We start from the raw sequence: 10,116 nt of genomic DNA on the forward strand, positions 1-10,116 counted from the left end.
ATGGCCTCCCTGGCCGTGTTGTCTCTCAGGGTGTGTGCAGTTCAGTGTTCACAGACATCTTCAACAGGTCCCTGCTGCAGTCTGTCCCCACATGCTTCAAACACTCCACCATCGTTCCTGTCCCCAAAAAGACAAAAATCACCAGCCTCAACGACTACCGCCCAGTAGCACTCACCTCCATCATAATGAAGTGCTTTGAGCGGTTAGTCAAAACATTCATCACCTCCTCTCTCCCTGACTCTGGACCCCTGGACCCTCTGAGGTTTGCCTACAGAGCAAACAGTTCCACAGAATACGCCATAGCCCTCACCATCCACATTGCCCTCTCACACCTTGACCAGAGGAACACATATGTGAGAATGCTGTTCATTGATTACAGTTCAGCATTCAACACCATTGTGCCCTCCAAACTGGCCATCAAGCTCAGAGACCTCGGGCTCAACAGCCCCCTCTGTGACTGGATCCTGAAATTCCTGACGGGCAGACCCCAGGCAGTGCGGATGGGAAACATCACATCCTCCACGCTGATCCTCAACACCGGAGCCCCTCAAGGCTGTTCACACACGACTGCGTGGCCACACACAGCTCCAACACCATCGTGAAGTTTGCTGAGGACACGACCGTCATCGGCCTGATTAAACACCTGAACTGTTGAAACAACATCCATAACATTCATCTGCTACTTAGTAATTATTTATCTAATATATCATTCCAAGAACTTGCATACAGACTCTTTTGCACTATTTCACTTTTTAAAACTATTTTTATTTTTGTATTTATTATTTACTATTACTTGCACTATATTGTTCTGTTTATCTGTGTTATTGTGTTGCACTGTTGGAGAAGCCTGTGACCTAAGAATTTAATCGGCATAACTACACTGTAGATATGTTCGTATGACAAAATAAAGAACCTTGAATCCTGAACCTTGAATTTGTTCGCTCCGTTTTGTTTCACACAAGTTGTAACCTGTGGATCCGTATCATCTGATAAGTGTATCTAAATCTCTCTCAACTCTCTGAGACCTGAATTCAAGCTGTGTCCAGAGGCTGGAAAATCCTGATGAACATGTTCAAGGTAAACAAAATGATTACATTCCTCTAACACTCTTGCTATGTTCACTGACAGATACAAATCATTTAATCAATCTGAAAACTGTTGGTTCCATATAAACGCACATACTTCTTTAGCAATTTTAACACTGTTTACATTGTGCAGTATGTTTTACAAACCGTGCCCATCTTTATTTATAAAAAACGATTACACAGACCACTAAAACTAAGCATTTTAAAATTAAACGAAGTAACTTTCAACACTTTGAATGTCTATTAAGTCAGAGATGTAAAGTAACTAGTAGATTTACTAAAGTACTGTACTTAAGATACATTTTTAGGGAACTTGACCAGAGTATTTCAATTTTTTGTTATTTTTTTACTGCTATTTCCTTAACTTTCTCAGGTAAAATGGTGTGCTTTGTAAGAGTCGGGAGGAGCTGATAATTTATTCCGGCAAATTACTCAGACCTACTAATTAACCTAACAGAAGTTATTGAGTCTATGTAAGTTTACTGCTTGGCTCAAATCCACCAACGTCAGCAAGATCTCACCTCTATTAACTCCTGAAGAACCAGGTTCAATTAACTGCTGTTTCAATTCAGACAACCCTCTTAATCTGTTTAAGCGATCCCGAAGGATTTTGATATCAGTAAATGAGGTGTGGCCCTACCTAAGTCTGAGTGTGGCAGTGTGCAATCTTACATTTGAAGCAGGAGAGGAGAGCACAGATGTCTTTTAAGTTGTCCCAGTCCAAAAGGTGGGATCAGTTTATTTGAAGAAAAATAGTTCCAAACTTATACAGGGTTTTTACCTTCTCTCTTTACAACATTATAATCATACTAAACCTATCATGCTGTGATCATGTTCTAATATGAAACTTTAATTCACAGTTTTACAGTTTTACATTTAAATTGTAACTTCAACTGCCAAAAACAGGATAGAAAACCTAAAGACACCTCCTCCATACCCATATTTGTGGAAACTGGGCATGGCCTCTGATGTACAGGACTGGACATGACCAGACATATTCTATGGCTATGGCATAAGACACACCTTCCCATGTTTGTGTAAAAAGGACATGACCCCTACTCTGCAGGACTTGCAAAATATTATTCTCGGCTATGACATAACCACCTTTTTGGGGCCTCAATGTATTTCTCCTTAAGTCAGGAGCCCCCCTCCCTGTGTACTGCTGTGAGGGGAGAGGGAAGAAACTGCCTTCTCCCTTACCAGTGACACCCATAAACCATTATAGGCCTTACACTCAACTCAACAAACCACTTTGTTTATACTGTAAATATAGAAAAACATAACATATGAAACATTTTCATTGTGGGTTATACAAGAATATAATTGATTATACTTGATTATAATTATAATTAACTTTCGTTTTAAGTATTCAACCTACTATGAAGATCTCAACAACTTTTACTCCACTACATGTATTTAATTCCTTTAGTTACTTTGTAGATCTGGATGAATGATGTGAAATAATCAATTCTTAAATCAGACTTTAGTTCCACCTGGAGTAAATTCTCAAGCTACCCTGCAGTATACAAAGTCATTCAAACTAGGAGCAACTTTACCAGCTTTGATAACACTTTAATCATCAATAATTATAAAAAATATCATATATATTATTCGGAACAGGGCCAATCTCCTTATTAAGTACTTTTTTTGGTAGTTTAAGTAAGATAAGATAAGATAGATGGACCTTAATTAACCTCCGTGGGGAAATTCAGTAGTTTAAAAAGCAACGGGGTAAGAAAAACAGGACAGCACAGATTTACGCAAGATTAAAGATGAATACAATTAAAAGGATATACAGTTAAGTAACTTTAAAATAAGAAATGAATTAAAATGAACATAATATACATATTTGGGTAATATAGGCCTACATATTAGACATATTTACATGTGTGCCGGTAAAGTATATTTTGATCCGAATACTTAAGTACTTTTACTTAAGTAACATTTTGAATGCAGGACTTTAACTGTTAACAGAGTATACACACTGTTACTTTTACTTTTACTCAAGTAAAAGATCTGAATACTTTTCCCACCTCCATAAAGCATGTTTTGTTGTAGCCTACAGCAACTTCACAGAAAAGGCTTGTATCAGCAGCACCGCCACTAGGGGGCAGTGTGACTCTGCACTCCAATACGTCCCCCATGTTTCTCAGCTTCTCTCAGCTTGTACAATATGGGCCCCTGTCCCCTGTGAAACCTGATAGTGAGGTTAGTACCCCAGGACCTCCACTCTTAGGGAGGGGGGGGGGGGGGGGGGGATGAGTGACCCCAGCCATCCTACACACTGACCAGGTTTCTGAGTTCTGGTTTTCCTATTCTCTGCCACAGTGAGTGACCTGTGTATTAACCCTCAGTGCTGCTTGGCTTTACATAGCATTGCATAAGTCTTATATACTGCAGTGATCTGAGCCAAATCTGCTAAGCATCTGAGCTTCTGACTGGGTTTTATTTTGAAGGGGACATTGAACTGTGGGAGATTAACCTTAAGTGAGGGCAGCCTTCACATGCAATGATGGGTGCAGTTTGACATGGAGCCAGATGGGGGCGCTGTGTCCCTCAACCTCCTCAATCCTCTGCTGAAACCCTGTATGGTCACAGCAGGGGGGAATAAATGCTGTGACATAAGGCTGCTTAATCCCCTCTACTCTGAAAAATGTATTCTGTCACGCAGCAATCTGTCTCTCTTCCTGTGTCTTTATTTAGATGTTGCAGTGCTGGTTTGATGTTGTTTCTGTTAGTGTAGATTTATTAATGTGTTTCAAATATTCAATGGTTTTATTGTCAGACGCACAGTTGCTACAGTGTAGTTATTGCAATGCAAATCTGTAGTTCCAGGCTCCTCCATCACTGCCACATACATATATATAGGACATCAAACTAATTATATTACAATTACTGCTATACCTTTTTGATATATATTTTTAATGTTATTATAATTTCTTCAAATAGTTTTCTATCTGAGTTTTTAATTTGTAGTTTTATTTTAATGTATGCACCACAACACCAAGTACAATTCCTCGTATTTCTTAACCTACCTGGCAATAAAGCTGTTTCTGATTCTGATTCTGATTTCTGAAAACAATTTCAATAGTGCAAAAAGAAACAGAATAGAAATAAAATAGTGTGAGAAAATGTCAACCAATGTGCAAGTAAATGTGTAAGAAGTAAACTATATAGCCTACATGTAACATAGAATATGAGCTAAAAACGGAAATGTAAAATAAAACTGTACAGGAATAAAATACTGTTTTATTCGATATGTGAAATGCAAACAGTGAGAGTTTTGTTCAATGTCTCTTGCCATGGTGTTGTCTTCTGAGGCTTTAGTGAGGAATTGAATAGCCTCACAGTGGATTCTAAGGTACTGAATTACATGCTGTGCCGCCCGCAGGCTCCAGCCTGTCCATCCCGAATGTCATGAGGTGATTGACACGTGTCTGTGTTCCAACAGAAGAGATGGCTCCTAAAGGGCAGAGATGTTCATATCAACTTAAAATCTCCAAACTGTGTGGTTACACATTATAGAAGTATTCCTGAAATGTATATTATAAATTAAGAGGGCCTGTAGAAGAGACTGGTAATAGACAGATGTTCAACATTTAAGCAACAAGGCAGAGTAATCCTGACTATATTTAAAAAATAGACTTTCTAAGATGCAAACCTCCTTCTCAATTAAAGTCCTCATCTTCGATGTTCCACACCCCCTGTATTTAATACATAATATGAAGTCTTAATGATCTAGATTCACCCTTAAACTGATGGGTGCGAATGCTTCCTGTTATACCTGTCATCATGCAGCAGCAATTGTGCATCTTCCTGGTCAGTTTTCTGTTTTATATCTGAGTTGAGCAGCATGTTAAATATGTAAAAGTAGTACATAAGACAACCTTGCTGTCAGTGTGCTTCATTCAGAGTTCCTTGGGTTAGGAATATAATATTAGCAAATTATTTTAGCTGTAAAAACCCAGCCTCTGTCCTCAGGAGGAGGAAGATGGAGGAAGAGGAGAGGACATGGTGGTCTCTCTCTCTCTCTCTCTCTCTCTCTCTCTCTCTCTCTCTCTCTCTCTCTCTCTCTCTCTCTCTCTCTCTCTCTCTCTCTCTCCACAGCCCTGACCTCCAGAACTCCAGCAACCCGAGATCCTCAATGAAATATTTAAAGCTTCAGTTTTATCCGCAGTGCGTTGGTCAAGACAAACTGTGGGCCTCCATGACGTAATGCAAGCCGTCGGATTGGTCCTTTCTGAGCAGTGTGGTCAGGTGACCTGTGCCGCTGTGGCCTTTTAAGGCATTACGATGCCCTGAGGCTCCACATTAGGCTGTCTGCTGGAGGGAGGATCAATCACTGCTGGCTGCTCCATAGCAAAGCTTTTAGCAGTAAATGTACTGTATGCATTCTTTGATAAAGGCCCCATAGCTTAAGTTATACTCATCTAAGTTGAGATAAGAGTGGGTATAGCTGTTATTTTTCCCATCATACCTTGTTTTATGATATGAGGCCTCCACAGATCCACTTTGCATGCACTGAACAATCTGAAACATTGACGATTTCCTATAACTGTATGAGGTTAGTTGAAAGCAATATTATTACGTTTAAATAAAAAATAACTTAATATTATTGCTTTCACCTAACCTAGTACAGTTATTTTAAATGTGTTGACATAACACATTTAATTAAAGATTCAATGGTTTTATTGTCATATGCACAAACCTACAGTGTATAAATGGCAATTAAATCTTATGACCTGAGCTCCTCCAACAATGCAGCATATATAATAAAATACAAAAATACAAATAATTTTTTTTGCAAAAACTCCCCATATAGAATAAATAGAATTTGATATGTACAAGAAAATAATGTTAAATTAAATAATGTATATTAAGACAAAATTAAATACGGTTTATTGTGGTGATATAAACTCTTCAGGTTTTTCAGTGTGGTGCAATATGTAAATCTGTTTGGGGTAAACTGACTGAAAATCTCAAATATAATCAGATTTTGTTTTAATGTCCTTCCCCATCATGCCTTGCTGCTGCTGAGCTGACAGCCTCTCTGGGTGCAGCTCACTGAGGGTGGAGGGCAGCGGGCTCTCAGGTTACAGGCTCTGTTTCACTGGCACATGGGGGGTGGGTGAGGTGATGGGGAGGCAGCAGCAGCATTACAGTGATCCCTGGGTCTTTACTAATAGATGACCCAATGATTAACATGGCCCCCCCACACACATCCACCCCTCTGCTGCAACAGGAGCAGACAGCAGAGAGGCAGGGATGTAGACCCTGTAAGGTGGTAAGGTAACCAAGCATACTGAGAATACGTTTGAGTATTTTTAAGAACAAAAAGTTTGAATAATCTGATACAGCTTCTTACATGAATGTTTTCTGTTTTCTTGACTTCTCTTTGACAGTAAACTACATACATTTTAGTTTTCTCGAAAAAACATTTGAATAGAACGTTGTGGTTTTGTCAAAAACAATTATCCACATTTTGTCTGACATCTTACAGACCAAACAAATAATCAATGAATCAAAAAAAGAATCAACAAATTAACCAACAATGACTTAGTCTGAGGAGAGAGGAGGAAAAGTTTTTAGATATGTATTATTGTCGACCTTATTTCATGCCCATATTTGACTGTCATCTTTACATGCTTCACTTCCCGTGAGTAATGATGCTGCACGTGCTGAGGCACTAAATAATCCCTCTTCAGTAGGCCTAATCCTCTGCAGAAGTAAGGCCATGTTGGAATTCAAATGTAATTTAATATCAACATGGAAATAAATATTTGACCCCTCAGAAATTGATAATCATGACTCATTTCCTGTTTGATATTATATTATTGAAAATAATAATTTGTCATTATATTTATTTGTATGATTGCCTGACAATTAGATAAAACAGCTGGTACAATGATTGAGTGCTTTAATGACTCTATAATATTCAAAGTTTCAAAGGCTTTATTGACTTAAGTCCCAGGCTCCTCTAGCGATGCAAAAATAAATATATAAGAGATAAAACAAAATTTAAAAAACAATTAAAAAAAGGGGAAATTCAGTACTGCTTATAAGTCATTTTTCAACATATTCTTAAGCCATTTTAGGATTGATCATTTGATATGCTTCTTTATTTTTCTGGCGGACATCCTCAATTAAGTGATCTCTTTGTTTCCCTTCAGTTATTTCTTTTGGAGCAGCAGTTATAATGTTGCTGCATTATTATTTCATCCTCCTCCTCTCACATGGACCCCTGCACAGCCTCATCGGATCCCTCCGCTGGCACCTGTTTCCTCTGCTCCTGCGCAACAGCAGCGCAGAACCAAATGAACGTTTTAAATATTCATCGCGGGCTACTCGACTCCTTTACAGGCCGCCACATGATCCTCATCTCCGGTGTCAGCTCCTCCAGGTGGAACCCACGTCAGGGCCCCGGGCTCCGGGTCCTCCACGATGAGCTGCAGACTCACCGCGGATGGATTTCACTGTCTATCCACCCTGAAAGGAGTGTAACCAAACCCAGCCGCATCACTTCTAAATATTACACGAGGTTTGTCTACCTGGTTATCTGTCTAATTATCAGCAGCAGGTAAACGGACTCTGACTGGCCCTCGATGAGGAGCTCGCCCTCATATATTAGGGCCCTACAAGTGATGAAGGGACACAGCTCAGGGTCCCACTCCAGCAGGGGCCTTCTGAGGGTGCGCAGCTCTGCGTAAAACCCGAGGAGCGACACGGAGGCCCTTGAAGGCCCGGAGCAGCTGCGGGCCCACACCAGGTTGTATGCTTTTCATTTGAAGGGTTTTAGTCACAAAAAGACAGGACGTTGCTATCATTTAGAATGACGGTAGCAATACATTGCATGGGTGTTGCAGCAAATACTCGAAGTATTATGCAATCTGCACGGAGTAACCACTGCAGGCTTTAAATCCACTATTTGATAATCATTAGCCATCTGGACGTGGTCATTTGATACTGCAGCATCTCGACTTGAGAACTGCAGCCTCAACAGCATCAGCCGACTAAAACTAATCCCGGGTGGGGGGCTGGGACAAAATAGTCTATCGGATGTAGGCTGTGCTCAGTTTAATATGTGGAAATGCAACGAGAAAGCCACCGTAGCTTTCATGCAGCCTGCGTGTTATTCACATTAGATTACAATTAAGAGGAATTCACATTGCAGGTTAATATTCATTTAGGTCATTTTCTTCAACAGAGGGCCTGGCTGTGCCTGTGTGCATGGTTCATTGTAAAACAGGCTATGTATTTTAAATAGCAGCAATAGGCATAACAAAGACAAAGAAGTAGGATTATTCTTTTATTAGATAAAATAACTACAATATAAATCAATGTCTACACTGAAACTCAATTGTGTGTAGGGCTATTAATATTATTTTTAATATGATAGCATTAAATAGAAAACCTCTAAAAATGGTATTTCCTTTTTATCTGAAGGCGTAATTCTAAATTGTAGGGGTTCCCTTTTTTATTATCTAAAACAATAACATGTGATGTGTATTTCCCAACCGGAGAAAAGTGTGTATTTTCTGAGGTCGGGACAATCTAAATAGTGGGTTGGTCCAAATTATTCGTCAGGAAATGATTTAATCCGAAGAGACAAAACCAATCCTCATCCGCTCAGACTGCAGCAGTCCCGGGGTTTAAAGTCTCCTCTCTTGCAGATAGATCCACCTCAAAGGCCCGGTATGCAGCTCGAGGCCGTGAACGCAGCACGACAGAGGCAGTGTGGATTATTTCTCCGGTGCTTGAACATGTCTTTCCTACCGAACAAACCCCGGGAATGGCAGAGTAAACCGGGAGGAGGCAGGCTGGATAGAAGCTGTTTGAGTCCCGCTTCCAACAAAAACGCCCACTCTTAAAAAACAGGTAGGCCTACTACGGTCCTCTGTTAACCCTCAGAGGGCACGTTAAAACAGAAGTGTGTATATTGTTAGTGATGGCTTCTGCCAAATATAATCATACTTTTTTTTTGTTGAGGCGACTTCAAAGGCATTCAGACAGTAGTTATGCATACAATGCATGCAGAAATGAGTGAAAACAGAAAGTAGGGTAGGCAGAAAAATAGACCATAAATTAAAGAGTAGGCCTGTTGTATACATTTAGAAAAATATGGACTTGTTCTCACTACGTGGCCGGGCCTAAATTAGAATCGAATATATGTGTACTATTCTTATTCAAATGTAGATTCAGTAACAGCAGCTGTGCTTCAAAGACTTTGAACGCAACATATTAAACCGCTGCACATTTTAAGGTGCTTTAAAGGCTGGAACCCGCGCGCTCCTCTGTGCCTGCGCCTTTAAGAAGGTGCACGGAGCACCTTTCTCTCTGTCAATGTGCAGCACGCGCAGGTAAAAGGGAGGAGGGTGAGTCAAGAGAGAGAGAGACAGAGAGAGAGAGAGAGAGAGGGGAGAGGGGAGAGCAGAGAAGCGCGAGGCTCTCTGTGACATCTGATACTCAGGAAGTTCAGAGCCGCTTGGATTTCTTTGTTTCATTGTAGTTGTGCAGTCCTTCTGCCGCGGCGGCCCGGAGGCTGCTGCCGCCTCACCGAGCTCTGTAACCGGCCACAGTAATGATAGGTGAATGACTCAAAAGATGTGGGTTCGACTCCAGTGCGCTCTGTTGCTTCATGCCGCACAACGAAGGACTCGGAGGAAGGTATGACATCTTTATTTTACACTTTTACTGATATTAAAGATAGGGTTTTATAGCTTAGAAACAAAAAGGAGGAGGCAGCGCGATGAAGTTAAAATTACATTGGCCTTTACTTTAAAAAACAAGAGTGTGCTGTAATAACCACTCGATTCCATAGCTGTTCCATCTTGAACAAATGCACCACAGGGTATCATTTTTGGGATTTAGTCAATTTAAAAGAAGCCTAACGGCCAAATGTAGGTTATTCTAACGCAGTGAGGGATTTATACCGTCTGCTGGCTTGATCCACAAATAGTCCGAACAGTTCGAATTTGGTCAAATAAAAAAGTAAAATAACAACAGTTCCAGAAATGTAATTGCTCCCAATTAG

This window comes from Notothenia rossii, assembly GCF_949606895.1.
Source record: "Notothenia rossii genome assembly, chromosome: 10".
In the NCBI taxonomy this organism is placed as follows: domain Eukaryota; kingdom Metazoa; phylum Chordata; class Actinopteri; order Perciformes; family Nototheniidae; genus Notothenia; species Notothenia rossii.